General features: G+C 39.0%; 1 protein-coding gene across 5 annotated transcripts in view; it reads left to right on the top strand.

Annotated features, from left to right (window-relative positions):
- Nucleotides 1-16,153: 16,153 nt before the first annotated feature.
- LOC107662780 (autism susceptibility gene 2 protein-like) overlaps nucleotides 16,154-19,785 on the top strand; it is a 14,665-nt gene continuing 11,033 nt past the window's right edge. For 4 of the 5 annotated variants that reach the window (XM_016452880.1, XM_016452875.1, XM_016452876.1 and 1 more), the window contains exons 1-2: nucleotides 16,278-16,782; nucleotides 17,230-17,270. The gene's annotated coding sequence lies outside the window, so the exon portion shown is untranslated. Of the gene's footprint in view, nucleotides 16,783-17,229; nucleotides 17,271-19,785 lie in introns of all 5 variants that reach the window. The other variant, XM_016452879.1, reaches the window with a different exon arrangement.

Raw genomic sequence — 19,785 nt, 5'->3', positions numbered from 1 at the left:
TGAAACTTATGAATAATGTCTTTCAACATTTTTTATGGCTGATTTTCACATGTCATCAGCGCTTGAGTGCAGCTTTTTCTACCCTCAGACCGCTGACAGTTGAGATGACCCAGGAGGATGGAGAATATTGACTGGGTGTCACTCAGGCATCCAGCAGACTGCTCGGACAAAACCTGTTGGGCCTTTAATAGCCAAGTTCATGGCCTTGTTTGAGGCCCGGGGGAAAATTACCTTTAGCTCTTCACTACGCCAGGGGTCTCAGAGATTGGAGCGCGATAGCAGAGAAGGGAGTAATCGGACTCCTGTAATTGCCTGTCGGGGCTGACATTTGTAGTTAGGGGAGCTGGGAAATGGACCTCGCAGACCACAGGATAACAAAGTCATCATTATCTGCACGTAATGCACTGTTACCGAGCTCGCGGAGGAATACGTGTCACCGCGTAATGTGAGGCGCTTTGGAAACGAAGTGCTAAATGTGATGGTAATGACTTCTATTACACAGAGGAAACATCTGGCAGTCAAAGTTAATTTCCATATTTAGTCTCCTCCATGAGGCAGTTGAATTAATGCGTTTGAATATCTACTCGAACGAGGTCTCGCTTTCACCTCGTTCCTTTGGGCAAATTGAAAGCGCACTCGAGGCGCAATTTTGCCATCCTTGAAAATCGAAGCTCTGAGAAAGTGTTTTCCTCACCCTGAGCCATTGACATAACATCTGGGTTGGCATCATCTCGAGTAGCAGCCTCTGAATGGCTGTATCTGTCTATCGTATTTCAACCCCTTGTGACCTGGTGTTAAGTGTCTCAGGAAATTGCTCTGTCTCCCCACATCAGTCAAGCATAATGCTGGCATCGTATTGCTGATGGAAAATGAATGGCAATAAAAAGAGGAGAGGGCAAACGGGAAGCAGAGGTTCGCCGTCTCTCGTGATGTGACCTGGCACTGCGACCGCCGCCTCTGCTCCCTTGAAAGCCGATATTAGACTAATGACTGTCAGGCACGGACATGGGAATTTAATTAATTGCCTACAAATTTCTGGGCAGAATAGATAGAAAGGCAGACGGGGCTTAATATAACGAACACGCTGACGCTTATAATCACTTTTATTTCTGAGGGCCTGTGATTGCGGTCGCCTGCTGAATGCTCTTTTAAAACTCTTGTATAACCTGCTTTGCATGTGAGCAGGCATGAAAAACGAGGGTCACAGAAGGCCTTTCCTCATCTGTGGTGCAGAAGCGAAATGTCATTGGAGCTCATTGGTGCAGATGAAAGAGACAGGAAAGCATGATTAGCTCTGTTTCATATGATCATAATGTAGCTGTCTGTCAAGTCAACGTACAATTACAGGGTTGGGACTCTGAGAGGAGGCAGGTGGTACGTTTGGATTGCCAACATGCTCGACAGTACCTATTGTGTGAGGGATTTTTAAAGATATCTATCAGTTTTGAGATAAAAACGAGGAAATTTGCTGTGGTAGTGCTAACACTTCCCGTCTCTTCTCTTAAATAAGAGAATAAAAAGAAAGCCTCATGAGTGCAGTTGTTAAAAGACGTCCATCTAGACGAAACAGGGCCATAAACAACGTAGATATTGAGGGGGACAGCCCAAAAAATTATTAGAAATGGCCACATTGTCCAAATTGAATTTAAAATTCTTGCACTATATCGTTACGCTAGTAGTTCACAATAACTGGCTGTCTTTATGAGTGAGTCACTGAATGATTCACTCAAGCAATTTGTTCAAAAACATTGATTCATTCAGAAACGATTGCTCAGAAACTCGCAATAATCCTGTGCTTGCTTTATTTGTAACTATAAAATGTAATTTACTCATTATTAACCTCTTGTTCATTAAACTATTTGTCTTGTGTTTTTAACAAAATCTCACACTAAATATAAAAACTATATATGTAGTAGGAGTGTATTTAACACTAAATTCAATCTGAAATATTACCCACTGCACTCCTAAATTGCCACCGCTTCCCGTCTCTTCCCTTAAATAAGAGAATATGAAGAAAACGTCATATACAGTATCCCAGGCAGCAGCAAATGTGGTTTCTGTCTGTTAAAATATAATGTTTTATAAGCTACCTCCCAGTGGAGAGGAAAAAAACATTCCAGTAAATGGGAACTATTACAGTCAGATTAACGATTTTTGTCAGAAGGGATGCTATTTGATATCCATTTACGCATGACCTCTGCTCGGCTAATCATGAAAATGTATCTTCTATTCACTTGCGGTCCAGTACTCATGCATAAATTACTTTATCATGGATCGTGTTGTGCAGCTTATACTGTCACATCCTTCTGCAGTGCTCTAATACAGCGTTCTCTATACAGCAGTCTGGATATCCTACTCACCCATCAGCAGTTGGTGGGGGAAGAGCAGCCCATTAACCCCAGCTTGGTCTTAAAAGATTAGGCAGGTCAGAAAGAGTGGAATTAGCTTCCCCAAGAGAACATCTGATCACAAGCCTCATCCAATTACTGCCTTATGTCTCATCAAATGAGATCCATGGGTAAACAGATACACTTTGAGGGTGTAGACTGAGCCAAGGTGTCCTAATGAGAACAGATTGGCAAATGTGTGGATTTTCACATTTCCACTGCTTGGTTTTTTGTGGTCCATAAAGATATAAAGTGTACGTAAGACTTGATCCAGAAGCTACCAAAAAGTTGCATTTGCATGGATTTTCGATTAATCAATATTAGGGATTTGTGAAACAAGATCATTATTGTTACTATTGATTTGCGAGTGGCCCATCATACAGATCATTGCACCACTAAGAGGTAGATTCAGTCTTTGTGATAGATGTCAATTTGCGGTCTAATGTGGTCTCATCTGAATTGAATTGTCAGTCAATACATGGATGATGTTGCATATAGGAAGGACCATCTGCTCACTCTGAGAGAATTTCATGCTTGTTCAGAATGATTCTCAGTTAGAGACAGCATTTGAAATATTGATGTGATTCTGCGTGCTATTTTAAGCATTTTTCCAGTGTTTCTTAATGACTTTAGCTGGTGGCACAGTTATGCCAGTAGGTGGCAACAAGTCTTTATGAGTCCGTCACTGAATCGTTCATTCAACTGATTCATTCATTAATTCAGAAACTAAACAAGTGACATGAGACTACATCTCGATTTTCTAAAATGTAAGTTACTCTATATTATCTTGTTTTTATTTAACTGTTAGTGTCTTGTTTATTGAATGCATAATTAATTATCTGAATTAACCGATCCAAAACCAAATTTATTAAGGAATTAATCATTCATTCAGTCACTGAACCTGATTATTTCATGAAAAAAACACTACTACTCAGAGACTTGCATCGGTTCTGAACTATTTTCATTGATGGAGCAAGTAAAGGCCTGTTCACAGCAAGGATGATTATTAATAACGACAACAAGTTTGAATAATCATTCATATTCTATTAGAATAGTGAAGTCCACATCACAGCTATAACAATAACAACACAGAGGATAAATATAATTGGAATCACTTTCAGAACGATTTTCTCCAACTGATGAATGATAGAAACATTGACAGCCAATCAGAATGCACAATAAACTAAACGTCATATAACTTTGTTTTAGTTTTGGCCTTTCATTTACATGATAAAGGCGTTAGGGGGCCTGAAAATACAAACTTTTGAGAATAATACCAGCATCGTCTTTTGAAAGCGTGAATTTGTGAAAACTGTGATGTGATTTACATGCATATTACCAAAGTCCCTTCAAGTCATGTCACTCGGCGACCATCTTTGAAACGCCTCTCGGGCATGCAAGTGCAGCTCCTATCTCTTTGAATGGGGAACCATCAAATTCTCCAAAACTGTTCGCCAAGCTTACGATTAAATTTCATATTTGAAATCACCAATGAAATCTGACAACAACTGTATCATAAATGTTGTTTATTTGTCCTAGGCGCATGTCTCAGAATGCTGACTGTTTCTATAGCAACCGCGACTTCTAACGGCAGCTGTAGTGACACGCTGACTTTACCGATTTGCGATTGGCTCTTTTACTTAGAAGGCGGGGCTTTATTCGATAGAGCGGCCATATTGAGTGTTGCATTTTTCTCCATTTAAAACTATACAAGTGACACGTCTTGGGTATTCTATAGTCTTTGATATTAGGTGTAGCCAAGTGAAGCCAACTCAGTATGGCCGCTGTCATCTTGCGAAAATGATAGCATTTGGAGTCCAAGTCTGCACAGTAATAATCGTGAGGTGGCATTGCGGTATCAAAGTCCTAACTAAAAGCAAACTTGTTAAAAAAACGAACACTTAAATATACATTAGCTTGACAAGAACTACCTAAAATAATGAAACCATCTTTGGGAAAAATTTATTTGAAGTGTATTTTGATTATTTAGTTTGGCTCACATCCCATTCGTTTACATAGAGAGGGTGGGGTTTATAATCTATACTTCAGCCACCCAACAGATGGAGATCTAAATGTTTGCGGCACACTTGTGCATAATACAGCGTTTTTAGTCATTTTCGTGGATCTGTGTGAAGGGGGATCATTTTGACAATGTACGTGAAACTTTTCAAAAAATGCGAAGGCAAAACTTTTCCATTTTTAGTACAATCAAATATACCTATAGTTATAGTCATCGTTCTTGGTGTGAACGGGCCTTTTGAGAACGATTTCTTCCAGCTGATGAACAATCAGATAACAAATTTGCAGCTCACACTTATGATAAACAATTCGCCCAATGTTATTGCGCAATGGTGTGGTTAACGTTCTTAGTGTAAACCGGCCTAAACTGGCAATATTGCTTCTAAAATGTAAGTTACTCTATATTATCTTGTTTTTATTTAACTGTTAGTGTCTTGTTTATTGAATGCATAATATCACAATAAAAATAAAATATAGTAATAACTATATGTATAATAGTATTCAATTGACATTCATTTGAAATATTGCCCAATCCAATCCCATTAGGGAGCCACAGTCCAATAATACATTTAGTCTTACAGCTAAAAAAACATGAGAGATGGGCGACCTTTCCTATAAAAAAGGAAAAAGGATCTCGAGAGTCGCAATACGACCCACAGATGAATAGCGGTTTGCTGTAATCTGGCCAAATGTATTAGAAAAACTGTGTGTGGGGGGACGTGTGTCTTGTCCTGTCTCTCATTGGCTGAGATAATGTTTTATCAGGTAACTGTCAGCCGTGAAGCTTGAGCATTAATGTTATCTGAGACAGCAGTTTATTTCCTCATCCCTGTTATCCTCCCCCATTCGGCTTCACCTTGAGCTGATAGGCTCGCCGAGGAAACCTCTGTGATCTCTTTTGATGGTGACTCCTTGGAGAGAGGTGAAATGAAAAAGTTGCTCGCTCGAAACGGCCCTGATAAGACCTAATCAGCCGTTGTGGCGACTTCCATTTAGCGAACGGTGTAACAAATCATCTGTCACTAAGCCGGTGTGCAGCTTATGTCAGTCTCCATATTCCTCCACTGAACACATAATTTCTCCGCCAGCGCTGGATTCATATCCCTCGTGAACCCTCCTGACAGGTTTGTTATCAGTCGGCCTGGCTGGCAAACCCCAGGGAGATGGAGCGTAGCTATTAAAGAACGGGAATCGGAGTGTGTAAATGTCAAGTAAGCTGTCATCAGTGGATTTCATTGCATCCACGGAAGTCAGAAGACATTGGCTCATATTCAGGGTGTTAAACGTGGTGACAGTTCTCACCTGTCATGAATAATTTGCCGACGCCATTTTGTGGAGCCGATAAAATCAAGCAGACAGGGTTTCTTTTGTGAAGGACACCATCCTTGTCTGCGCTGCGGCTGAAATGCTGATGTGCAACAACAGATTTCAAGAACATATGGAGTTATATTGACGCGTCAACTGTGACCATCAGCCTAGAAAATTCTATACTCTGTCACCGTTGTTTTTCTCTTAATCTCTCAGTGAGAAACCAGAGGTAATAAAGCCTTGCTTTCCACTACATTGAGCATAAGGAGCCCCTGCCACCTGCCATAAAGCTGATGGATGAACCTGGCTGATTCCTGGCCCAACCTCTGCAGCAGCGCCTTGCGAAAATGGGCACAAATAAGGGTCAATTGTTTAATGAGAGGCAAACTCGCCTCTGAGTAATTCCCCTTCTGACCAATTTGATCATGGTAAACTAATTACCAAGGCTCTTTAAAAAAAAAAACGTGCATTGAAAGCAGTAGGTCTTTCATGTGACTTTCAAAATTTATGAAAGTTTTGGGGAAAAAAAAAAAAAAAGAGTCATTTTTATCTAATCTATTCTAATATACAAATATTTCCCCCCTGGTTTCACAGTCAAGGCTTAAACCTAGTCCCAGACGAAATTGCATGTCTATTTTAACTAAAAGAAACTTCCACTGATTTATCTTAAAATATGTCAGTGCCAATGTTTTGTCTCAAGATGCACACCAATAATATTTTTTTCTAATGTACCTCTATAAAAGCTACTTAAATGGCCTAATTGAACTATGAACCAGTCCTGGCTTAATCTGAGCCCTGTCTGTGAAACCAGGCCATATATTACCTACATATACAGTGATCCCAAAAATTCGGACACTTAAGGTAAATGTCAAAATCTATGAATGTTGTTGCATTACATACCAAATAGCAAACTAAAAATCCTGCTATTTGCTAGATTACTAGATTTGTTATAGTGCAATGACATTCAAGCATTTTAAGTGTGACTTGAGTGTCTAAATCAGTTGGGGTTTTTTGTATTTTTTATATACTATTATAGTATTCATTAATATTTTAAATTGGCTTGTATTTTTATATGTTCAGTTTTCATTTTAATTTTATTGTACATTTTAGTAATTATGTGCTTTAGTTCTGTGCTTTTGTGATTTTTATTATTTCTATTTAGCTTAAGTTTCAGCTTCAACTTATTTTATTTTAGTTACATAATAAAATTGCATAATAACATATGCTTTTAAGTTCTTCATTTAATATTATGTTCTGTTTCATTTCTTCTTTATTTCAAAAATATAATTTTTAATAGTTTTAGTTTTAGTTAACAATAACAAAACTGGCCTAAACATGGCTTTTTGTACATGGTTTTTGTAGCTGTCAGCCATAAATAAACAAAAGAAACACTTCAGTGAATGGTTATTGAATTATTAACTTGAGAAGTAAACATTCCAACATTTCAGTAAAATACCTGATAACACTCTCTCTTTTTTTGCATTCTGTGCTGTCTCGCTTTGTAATGCAGTGTATCTGAACACAGTGATGGGACTGCCAGATGGTAAGCATCCCAAGGACGTTAGTGAAGCCAAGACTCATGCGGAGCCATCGCAGAATACAATTTGTTTCATTGTAACAGCATGCCAAGGCAGGCTCAGCGGTGGGCCGGTGGGCTCTATGCTCTCATAAGTATGCAAGAACAGATTGAAGCAAAGCTACATCATACATAAAGTCCTTGTATACTGTCACCATTAAGCAGTATACGCAATGACACGATACCTGATTATGAACCTTCCACCCCTACAGATTAACAGAAAAAGAGAGGTGGTCATCTAGGAAGGATCGTTTCACACCATAACCTAGAAAGGTGAAGCATCTTCTTGATTTCGGAGCTGGTAAGTGGAAGCAAAGCATTAAGTGGTATTACACGCAGTGCAGCAAATTTGAAATAATATCTCGTTTGCGCTCTCTCCACCGTTTGTAATGGAGAGCGGTGTCATAGCAGGGGAGCAGTTACCCACAACAACCCAATTGATTCTTTCCGTTCAGAAAAGCAGAGTGCGTTGGCAGTGTTTTCCTGATCTGTCTCTGCTCTCTCCGTAATGTATGAGGTGCTGGAGGAGCCCTTCATTAGTCTCTGTTGGGCCGGCTGGGCAGGCTGGAGATGGCTCCCGGGGCAGTGCTGGACAGAGCTGTAAATTGGATGGCCTGCCCCTGCTGAGCCAGCAGCCAAGACTGCGTGTGTGAATTAGGGAGTGTGTGCCAGAGAGCAGGCGGCAGTGTTTGAGCTCTGTTGGGAAGCTCATGGCTGTCAATTACTCTGCGCCAATGGAGCCCCAGCGCTGGCACGGTGATGGACCAGTCCACCGCTGCCATCATTACCAGCTCCAGTGGACTCCCAGCCCTCTGCCATATGCACCCACTCAGGGGTCTCCGTCTGTTCATCGTGGCAGGGATCAGGGATGAGGAAGTAAATGGACCTTGAAATTGATATTGGGTGGTAGAACTCACAAGCTCCTTTATTCTCTTCCCAACATCCACAGGCGAAATTCGAAACTAATTTATGAAGGATTTTTGTCATTTCTTGTATGGAAATAGCAGCCTGTTATTACAGTAAATGATGCATAATGGATACTATTCATCAGCTGCTTGTTTCTCCTCGGTTATAAATTATCAGGGGATTCGTTTTCCAAAGGCAAAGAGAATGCAGAGAATGACCACGCTGCTGTACCTTTAATTGTCCATTCTGTTGCATTACATGGGAGCTGCGCTCAATCAAAAGGTCCGGTCCAGCGGGGTTATTAAACCATATTATTCAGTGCTTACATATAATATAATATCAGTAGAAATTCAGTTTTAACATTTACATTAAATTTACAGGTACAAAAAAAAGCACGTGTTCAAACTAAATCCGTATTTTATATTGAGAACATTCTGCTCCACTGCTACCATATTCATAGATAGATTTTGATTGATTTTCTAATGCACTTTTTCCAAAATATTAGATTTTTCTTTGAATTGGATGAATCAGAATGTTGTGTTGGCATTTAGCAAAAAGAAAACAGAAGATCATTCAAAAAAGCATAGCAAGAATGAAAAAAAGTGATTCTGCCTAAATATGTATATCTTTCAAAGATTTGGAAAAGAACGCATAATGCATATCATGACTATGTGTTTTTTTATATTCAGGATTTAAAGTCGTGTTCCTGTAGCTCAGCTGGCAGAACGCGGTGTTAGCAATGCCAAGGTCATGGGTTCAGTTTCCAGGGAATGCAAGCGCTGATAAAAATGTATCTCCTGAGTGTAAGTATGTTGCTTTAGATAAAAGTGTCTGCCAAATCCATAATTGTAATAAATGTACTCTATATTAAATATATATAACACTATTTCACACTGAAAAGAGAGCTGAAATAGCTTAAAGCACAGTTGGCAAAGCTCTTTGCTGGTGATGATATTTAAGCATGGAGAAGTCAAGCATATATTGATGAATATAACTAATTATTTACAGATACAAACATCAAACATATTGAAAAACTGCAAAGGTTAACAGAAATATCAGAAAGAGCGTCACTGGTTATTGCTAGTATATTGTTTTTCAATGTTAATCAATCTTTAAAAAGTATTTTCACAAAATTAGTTTATAATGTATAACAATTAACTAGTGATAAACTAGGGAAGACTGTTTCCAACATGAAATAAAAAATAAAAAAGGTAATTGAAACTTTTTATCTTGCAAATCAAATTAGATTTGCATAACACCGCCCAAATGTTCATGCAAAGAAAGAAGGCGTAACTTGTTGCTGCCACCGCCGCCACCATGTTAGGATGCAACAAATGCCTCGTTTATAATGGGTTTTAATGTTTTTGTCTCGTCGCTCCGGGATACGGCATCACAGTATGTTAAGGGGCGTAACATTTCCGTCGCTTGAGGTATTCGGCCAATCACAACGCACTGGATAGCTGGCCAATCAGAGCACACCTCGCTTTTCAGACAGATGAGCTTTGTAAAAATCGGTGCATTTCAAAAAGGCGGGGCATAGAGGAGAAACAATAATGTACAGTATGTGGAAAATAATGTGTTTTTTGAACCTTAAACCGCATAAACACATTTCATTACACCAAATACACAAAATAGTGTTCATTTTAGCAACATCATATGACCCCTTTAAAATTTCCCTATTTAAGCAATTACTCAGAATGATAAGATATAAACTCAGAATTTTAAATATAAACTCATAATTCTGAGAAAAAGTCAGAATTGTGAGACAGAAAGTCACAATTACCTTTTTTATTCTGTGGCGGAAACAGAAAAACAGAATTGCCAGACTCAGAATTCAGAAAAAAAAAAAGGATTGGGAAATATAAACTCTCAATTGCAAAAAAAGTCAGAATTGTGAGATATAAACTTGCAATAGCAAGAAAAAATTCAGAATTATGAGGAAAAAAAACTTTTAATGAGAAAATTATGAGAAATTATGAGGAAAAAAAAGATAGAAGCTCAGAAGGCTTCCATAATAAACAGCACAATCTGAAGATTCCATTTCATGACTGTCTTTGTTGTGTAAATATACTAATTGCTCAAATGGGGGAAATTAAAGTGCACAACCTTTCCTGTATGTTTGCTTCTGCTTGACAGCGAGCGCAAGTGAACTTTAGCATCCTGTAGGATGATGATTTCTCAGGTGGGTTTTTATCTGCGTTACACTGGGGGGCATTGTCACAGATGACATATCACCATCTCCGCACTAGCATTTTTTTGCTAGGAATTTAAATGTGCGGAGGGGACTGTAATTTGTTCTTCATGGAAAATATGACCCTTAGCGGAGCAAGATCATGGGTCGGCTGAAGTGATATTTTCTGGTAATGATGGCCATACATCATTCCTGACGCCGTGGGTTTAGAGGCTAGCACATCACTGCCAAGTCCTCTGGGACTCGCTGCCATAAACAAGTAAGACATGAGCACCCTGTGGAGGGCCGTGCAATTTTTACGAGCTTATCCTGAGCCCTTGGTGGCTGAGGGCTGAGCCTCTCACTGTCGTGGTGGTTAATACCTCTGAAGTCCTATCATCTTTCTTCATGGTCTTCCACTACTGGGGCACTACATTAGGGCTAGATGTCCTCAAGGTGATCTGCTGCAATCACTCTCACCATGTAACGGTTGAGGAGTGTCTACAGTCCTTTGAAATATAGTTCGAGTGAAGCAATAGGTTTTTAACTTCGTTGTGAGGGGTCGTATTGCTGCAGAATGGTTGTAACTCTTGTAAATAGTGTTGCAGGTTCACAAGCTACAGACTTAAAGGTTGACAAACATCAGTTACCTGGGAACTGTTGGTTTTTAAAGGGATAGTTCACCCAAAAATGAGCATTCTATCATCGTTTACCCACCCTCATGTCGTTCCAACCCTGTATGACTTATTTCTTCTGTGGAAAACAAAAAAATATATTTTGAAGAATGTTTCAGCTGCCCATGCAATTAAAGTCAATGGGGTCCAAAACAAAATTTTAGCTTGAACTATACCTGTAGACTTGCTTATTGTTCATCTAAAAACCTTTAATGAACTAGTGAAACCTCTCAGGCAGCTGGATAGTGCGCTTGCTTTCTAATATTTTTTATGTGAAATCCTATAATGATATATATTTGAGGGTCATGATTGCTTTAAAATGCAGAGACTTGTCGGGGGTTTTCATGAGCTGTGATTTACCTCCACTTTTGAATAGACCTTTATAGAGTTGTCCTGTTATATGACATGAAAGAACTAGGTCAGGCTTCACAAATGAGCTTGATAAATGCATGTTTATGGGATTGATTGTCTGGCCTAAATGATTTGTTATTTCCCTTTAGACATTAAAAGACTTTGTAAATTAGGTGTCAGAGTAACAACCAGCATGTAATAAAAGCTGTTCACATTATTCTTCCAAGCTTGCTAATAGAGAAGGTGCGTAAATCACCCCCTGCCATTTAATTTTGGAAACAAGGAGGAAAATGATTTGACACCACAAGAAACATCCCATCTGCTTCAGTGTTCTCCACATTTCTACAATTGTCTTGATTTGACAGAACAAATAATCTAAAAATATATAAAAATGATAAAGAATTATTTTATTATGTGACTAATGAGGATAATCTGTATTGGGTTTTGTTTTATATTGACATTGAAAACGAAAGTTAATTATAAGTCATAATAATAGTTCAGGATAATATTGTAGAGATTGTATATGCACTAGTCACTTTTATTAGCGATGCACAATATATCTGCCATTATAGAGATTTTTTTAATTGATCATATCACCAATATTGGATTTATTTTTACATTTTGATTACCTTTGTTGCCATCTCACTTGAGGATAATTCAATTATATAACTAAATAATAAAATCAAATAATTTGATGAAACTTTTATTGTAATCTTTATTAAATCTCAAAATTTATATCAATTTTTCATACTGTGCATTATAATGTTGTGATGCTTAAATAGACTTTTTTGTTTGTGATTTATTTAGATAAAAAAAAGTATCTATATTTTAATATCTATATGCCATTAATAGGTTATATATTGTAATATAAAATAATGATCAGTATCAAAGCCCGTATTTTTGCACATGCAGCTGCCTAAATTACATGAGAATTTTGCAATAATCTTTAAAGGCTTCACTCCTAAAGAAAGCATTGGCTTTTGAGTTCGCCTGCACATAAACAAAGCTGAAGGAATGCACTTTGCCCCGTTTGATAGCTCTTTACCCACTCTCCTCCTCCATCTGCACTCATGACTGCAGTGGGAGCCCGGCGATTATGATGGAAATCTCACAAGCCATTACCATGAAGAGGCTGGGCCCGATGCAGACAGCTTAATGGACTCATTTGTAATTGGTAGGGGGCAATGGCTAAGCTACCGTGGCCTTTGTGTGATTGAGTATAGAGGCATGCATGCAAATGTGACAAATGAATAGGAATTGAGCCTCTCAGGTTTTGTGCGGCTTTCTCCAGCTCTCCGTTCAGCCAGAGTGACCTTGAGAGGCAGTGCAGTAGGTGTTAAGAATCGTATAAAGAGGTGTTAACACTGGGGGCAGTGAACGGAAGGAACAATTCATGAAGTCTAAAGTGGCATATTCATTAGTTGCCATATGAATTGGTTTGGAAGGAAGCTGTTGTGCAAAGCTGCGAGGTACACATTGGTTATGAGCACTTCATAAGTGGCACCCAAATGCTCCATGGGCCTATTTACCGCCCTGCTAAATGAGTATAAAAGGGCACTTTCTGTGCTCCCTGTATGTGCCAGCTCAATCAAATCTCAAGACTTTTCATTCAGTGGAAAAGAAGTCCTCACAGGTGATCGCTGCGGCTTTGTAAGATCGAAGATGATTTTATATGCGAGCGCATGACATATTTTAGAGGTTTTGCCTTGGTTGTTTCCCTAAGCCATCAACGTGAGCTTCATTGTCCGAGGTGTTTTTTGTGTGCCATTGGGAAGAGAGCCTGTTCGTCACAGATGTCCAGGGAAAATTACACAAGTGCCTCATTAATGAATGGCTCAACAGTCTCTGGAGGTGGCCTCAGAGGCAGCTCTTTAATGAGCTGGGTCAATTCAGGGCCACTGAAGCAGAGGGGAATGGCCTCACGCTGATTTCTCTCTCGCGGCTCCAAAGGCAGGAATAATGCACTTTTGTCACACGCATCCTGGGGAATTACAGCTCCTAATTTGATTAGGGGAGATTTGATTAACTGGAAAATGGGGATTTCACTAAAACTTTCACATGCTTAATTTATCCCTTGCCGAGCAGATGCAACATTGTGTCATCCCAATGAAAGGGCGTATGGGAACCCTATTCAGTGGTTAGACACTCTTTGAAATCCAAGAATATTGCTATTTCGCCATGGCTCTCACAAGTCAAATGCCTTTGATTATCTCTTCCTGGAAATAGCAACGGCTGTCATGCGAGTTTGTGTACGCCTGCTTACGAAGCCTACGTTGATCTGACAGCGCGACATTCTCGCAGCATTTCTGTTTATGGACTGAAAACTCCTGCGGTGTGGAGTCGCTCCATTCCACGAGCAAACGGATCGCACATCTTCCAGTACATTAAGATTATGTATTTCATTTCAAGGCCAATTGGCCCTTAGTAATAGTCTCAGAAGGAGCTTGCCATTACAGACCAGTGGTTATGGAGGACAGAAGCTCTTCCAAAGGGCAAGTATGGAGGAATCCATCCCCATTAAAAATGATCTAGTTAAATCAGCTTTCTCTCAAAGGGCCATCGGGCCAAACCTGCTCTTTGAAATTAATAGCCAGACTGGAGCTGAAGGGCTAAGGCATCAATTTACTCCTCCTTCAGAGAGAAAATCGGTGAAAACAGTCAGGCCAAGTCGGCACTAATGACTTTGCCTTTGAGGCGAGTCTGCAAGAATCTTTCGGTGTTTAAAAGAAGACAGACGGAAAAACTTCCGTGTGCTCATTCTTCATTCGATTTCTTCGTTTTATAGGGCTTTGGGATGTGGCTAACGTTGGGACAGATGTACATACGCTATCGTAAACCGATTCTTTGTCATAATTACACAAAATGATTTAGAAAGAAATGAGCACCGAGTTAATAAAAGCCCTTGTTCCACATCTCATTTTCAGTAATCACATCTGACTCCGATTTTCTGCCTTTGATGATTATAATGATACAATTTAGGAGTGATTTACTATTTTGTGTTAGTCGTACACGTGGTGCGCTGGTAATATATGATTATGGTTTTTTGGAAACTGCTTAAACTGTGATGGCACTGTGAAAACGTTCTGCTCTTTTCAGTTTTATATAAATGAGATTATGACGGAAGATAATTCAGTGATTTAAATCCACATCCTGAACAAAGTTCAGTTTGGGGGAAATTAATGTTTGATGTTATTTTTTGCTCATGAAAATTTTAAAGTTGTTAAATTCTCAGATTTGGATCAAATTACCAGTCCTAACTATTAGGACTAGTATTGAAATGTTGTAGTTAAAAGCAGTGGCTTTATAAACTGCCGTATCCAAGAATCCTATGTGATGTAGAAAAATCTATGAATATCAAAATTAATCTATTTATCTGTTAAAATAAATAATGCTTATAAAAATAGCATTAAATTATGATAAGATTAGAGTTACAGCAAGGGTTATGGTTGCCAGTCGGGTATGTTCCGACTTCAACCTCAAGTTTTCTTGAGAAGTACGAACAAGAATTAGAATTAGTTGCAAAAAAAATTATTGTCTGATTTTAGTAGTTAGAACGGTGAATGTATGCAGCTTGTATATCTCAAAACATCACATACGAAGATGCAATATATCTCGCCGCTTCCATGCGAACATTGAATATTGGTCTTGCGACTTTAGGTTTACAAACACTTAATACACATAATTTAACCAAAATGCTCTTCTTTTGAAGTACTCATAAATAAGGTCTATGCTTGTATTAGATATCAAATTGCCATAGTCAGGATAATAAAGCACAGCAATAACATCTGGCTCAGCTAGAACCAGTACAAAGTACACTGGCTTTTATTTGGAGCTTATAAATTATGAAAAGAAAACCCCTAATCTTCTTCTGTTTGATGAAATTTGATGGCCTGCATACGATTTGGAGTCTCTCGTGTAGGTCTGAATTAATATTTCAACTTGAGCCCAAACATCTGCCTCCAGTCCCACAGATCGAACGGCCTCCGAGGGGAGAAGAAGGTGTCGCTGCCACTCGCGTATTCATCCGCCTATGGGCGCCCCAGTGCGTGCAGTCAGAAGAAGGAAGCTGAAACTGTTTTTCGGGCAAGCTGAAGATCCACATCCCGCTGAGGAGTCGCAAATCACAGCTACGTCCCAGCAGGAGGACCAACTTCAGCTTGAACAAGGCCTTGTTTTGTTCAGGGCCTGTGAAATGCAATTAGAAACTCCCTCAGGGCCGACAGGGGCAACAGCTGAATGAGACCTCCCCGCGATCCTGGCGGGCCACGGACTTTGAAGTCTTCTGCTATCTCCCCAAGAGAGCCCATCCCCGGTTCAGAGAGGACACCGCATTAGCAACGGAAGACATGAGGCTGATGAGGAGCTTTCATGTGCCTCCTCCCATGGGGGTGTTGACGCTTCTAATAAATTACGTGATATATCTGTTGTGATAATATCCCATCTTGTGATTTATCATCTCGCCATGCCCTTTTCCCACTGACATTCACAACCCTTCTGTCCAAAGAAGAGCTTTGCGATTGGCTGACCTCACCGAGAATTCCACAACAAGGTGTGCATGACATTCACATTTATGTGATGCATTTATAATAAGCTGTGACAGGTACCAATGCAACCACCGAATCATATCGTCCTTTTCTCACCCTACAAAAGAAGCGGGGTGGCATACCAGCACAGAAGCATTAATTGGAGCCGACACGTCACCCAATAAGAGTGAAGTCTCATTTCGGTGCGAGGTGGAAGTGTCTCATCAGCATTCTGAACCCGTCGCCTGTCCCCTCTGGTTATTCTGGGCCTGTAATTAAGAGGATGGCCATAATCACTAGACTGTCTATACGTACGTGTTGAGCAGAGAGGAGGAGAGTGTTGTAATTGTTCTGCCGCCGGGGTGCCGCTCTCAGGGCTGAGGAGGGAGGTGTGGGAGTGTCCGCTGAGGGAGGGATGACAGGAATGCACGGTTCGCTACTGAGGGAGCATTCTTGAGCCGAGCTGAGTGCAGCCGGACACGCTCTAGAAAGGATCTCAAACCTGCTTTGAGTGGATTTGCGCTTAATCTGTTGATGGTGAAGGAACTCAGAGCCTCACGTTTACCGTGTTTGGAGGATTTTACCGGATACTGGTTCAGTCTCTGGAAAGGATTGGTTCAGGATGTTCAATATCATACATGCCCTGATATTCAAAGGGTAAAAACAAACAATTTGTCAGAGCTCTTAGATTTGGGATAGACCTATGGTTTATGTTTATACATGTAAGGAAACAACTTTTTAACACTTTTGTGTTCTGATACTGGAGTGACTGTACTCTGATAAGCATTGGAAAATTCAAAAAAATTGGCAGTATTTTGGATTACATTGAGAAGGGTCTTCTTGCCTCATCACTTCATTGGTATTTTGGGTAAGTGCTTCTCAAAAAATCTTGAGAAAAACTCAGTGTTTGAGTTCCCTTCTCAAAAAAAATATTTTTTTTATTTTGGATTTGGGTTCGTTGTTTTTTGCTGTGCATTTAGATACTACTGCGAAAGTGAGACATGCCTAGAGAGAAATGGATAGTTCACGCCAATAATTCTTCAAATTAGCTGTTATGAAAAATGAAACTTTCTTAAAAATAATTGATTACCTTTTTTTCTCAATTTTTGATGCGTTTCCATTTTATCGATGTGTTTGTTTCATGTTTTGAAGCATGGAAAAATTATTATTTTTAGTACATTTCCTTTGAAAGCATTGGGCTTTAACGCGTGAAGCCGCTTGTCAGGTTTTGCAGTGGTGAAACAGTGTCCTCTTGTGGTTAACATTTTTGTGACGGCTAATGCAGAATTTTTACTGAAACTTATTAATATTGCAGGTTGCTCTGACAAACAGAGAAATTCCCTCCTCCAAATGCAGGTAGGTAAACCTCACACTTCATAACATCGCCATTACTAAATAAATATGCCTTCAGTATTGTGTTTGTTTGCCTCCCTGTATGAGAATTCATGAGCAGGCATTATATCTAACACCTCTTGACAGGTTTGATAGATAGACTCAATTATCCAATGATAGTGTCATCACATCACTCCCTATTCCAATGAGAAAGAATCGTTAAATCGCTAATGGCCATTTTTATGTCTGCTTTGCCTAATAAGCTTGTTATATATTCTCAGCTTTGGACATTAGATAGGTGCAGCTCATGACTTTGTTTTCCAAGGTTAAGAACGTTTTCACATTTGAAGCATCACATTTCCATTCTGTAATATGATGAATTACGAAAACAAAACATTTACAAGACGCTTTATACTTGCATTGGGCAGATGGCATGACGAGAAATCCTCTGGATTGAGTACAGGAATGTAAAACACAATATCCTTCGAGCCAGTTAGCATCTTGATAATTTAGGAGGTGGGTGCGTTCAGGCCAAGTACGTGCTGGTAATCTTCCACTTAATTGGATAAGAGGGCCAGTCACTCCACAGCCAGCCAGCCCAGAAACACTTTAGCCTTGCCGATTTATTTAACAGCACATTCTCAGTCATGCATTTATTTTTATTGGCACACTTACACATTTAAGTCATGAAGCATTCATAAAAACCACAATTGTTTCTCCCTATATCACTCATCACAATTTACTTAATGCAGTTTTTGCTTCTTAAGCGTGCTGAAATCAAATCAGAGGCACTTAAGAACTTAACCAGATTACTTTCATAGAGTCACCAGCAATAGTTAATGGAATTTACATCTTTATGTTAGAGCGGGTGCTTTGGAAGCTCCTGTCTGGCACATTTGTCAGCATGGGCCATGGTCTGTTCTCTAGCGCTGGGCTGGAGTTTCACTGCATTGATGGGTTAATGCCTTAGGTCAGACTGCTCCTCATGTGCAATAACATTTTGTGTTTTAGCACTGCTTTTAAAATAACTTTTATTTTGCCATATCTGATTGGCTGTCTAAGATAACAGAAGGATGTGAACACATAGTGCAGCAATGTTTTGAGAAGCCTATTAAACCTTAAGCCATCTTAATGCAATTGAGTTAAAGGATGCTTGTCTCAATCATAGGGGGATTAGACAGCTTTCAGGGTCTGTTTTATTTCTCAGCGTTCTGCCAAATGCTCCTCGGAATTGAGTTTTTAATTAGACATTACCTCCTTGAATGACACACATCATATTCCTAATCCTTTAACGGTGTGTATTTTTAGAGGCAGCAATAGAGGTCTGATGACATTTATACAGACAGACTGTTTGTCTGAATATAGGTGATTATTCAGTTAGGTCACACCCTAAAAAATGCTGGGTTATTTCAACCCAACTTTGGGTTAAATTTGGACTAACCCAACTTTTGGGTTAAAAATTTAAAGTAAAAATTTAACCCAACGGTTGGGTTAGTCCATATTTGACTCAAAGTTGGGTTGAAACAACCCAGCATTTTTTAGAGTGCAGTGAAAAACTTGGTATAATTTGGTATAATGTGTGATGTGAATCTTTATTGTGTATGATACATTTTGTGGTAATGAAGCAGTGACATTCAGGTTTTTTTTTTTGCCAAAAATATTGAATAATCAGTAAAAATGCAAAAAGCACTACTAGCAGCTGATTAACTTAATAAGTAAATAAAATTATTTTTAAATTACTTTTTTTATATTAAATGGTTTGGTAATGAGACTTAAAAAATAATTGAAGAGCATTATTGACATTTTATTGACAAATTAATGCCATTTATGATCTTCAAATTGTCATCTTTCTGTATGATGTGATCCCAAATCTGTCATTTTTAACTTTTTAAAATTGTCAATATACTGTTCTTTTGAAACAAATATCACAGAAAAAAAAGTATCGCAAAAATGTGAAGCAGCACAACTGTTAACATTAATAATAAGAAGAAATGTTTCTTGAGCAGCAAATCAGCATATTAGAATGATTTCTGAAGGATCATGTGACACTGAAGACTGGAGTAATGATGCTGAAAATCTAGCATTGCCAGCTCAGGAATAAATTACATATTAAAATACATTGGAAAAGAAAACAGTTACTTTAAATTGTAATAATATTTCACAATATTTACTTGTATTTTTGATCAAATTAATGCAGCATTGTTGAGCAGAAGAGACTTCTTTTAAAAACAGTACAAAATCTTACTGAACAGTAGTGTCAATTAAAAAGCACAATAAAAAGTTTCAAGCTATTGTAATGTTCTGATTTTTAAGCATTTTTTCTTGAATACTATCAATTCCCTCACTGAAGGATCCCCCATATAAGCACTAGACTATGTTTGACCTTCTGTTGTTATGGTTGTGTGTTGTTAATGCTAATACGAGCAGGCTTGCCGAGGAGCTGTGTAATCTGTTCGCCCAACACTCGGCTGTCAAAAGTTGACAGCTTCCCTCAGCACTCACAGCCGTAGCGTGTTTCTGCCAGGAATAACTGAACCGC

This window comes from Sinocyclocheilus anshuiensis, unplaced genomic scaffold, assembly GCF_001515605.1.
Source record: "Sinocyclocheilus anshuiensis isolate Anshui unplaced genomic scaffold, SAMN03320099.WGS_v1.1 scaffold1144, whole genome shotgun sequence".
NCBI lineage: Eukaryota > Metazoa > Chordata > Actinopteri > Cypriniformes > Cyprinidae > Sinocyclocheilus > Sinocyclocheilus anshuiensis.
The sequence above is the reverse complement of the archived record's forward strand: the minus strand, read 5'-3'. Positions and strand labels throughout refer to the sequence as shown.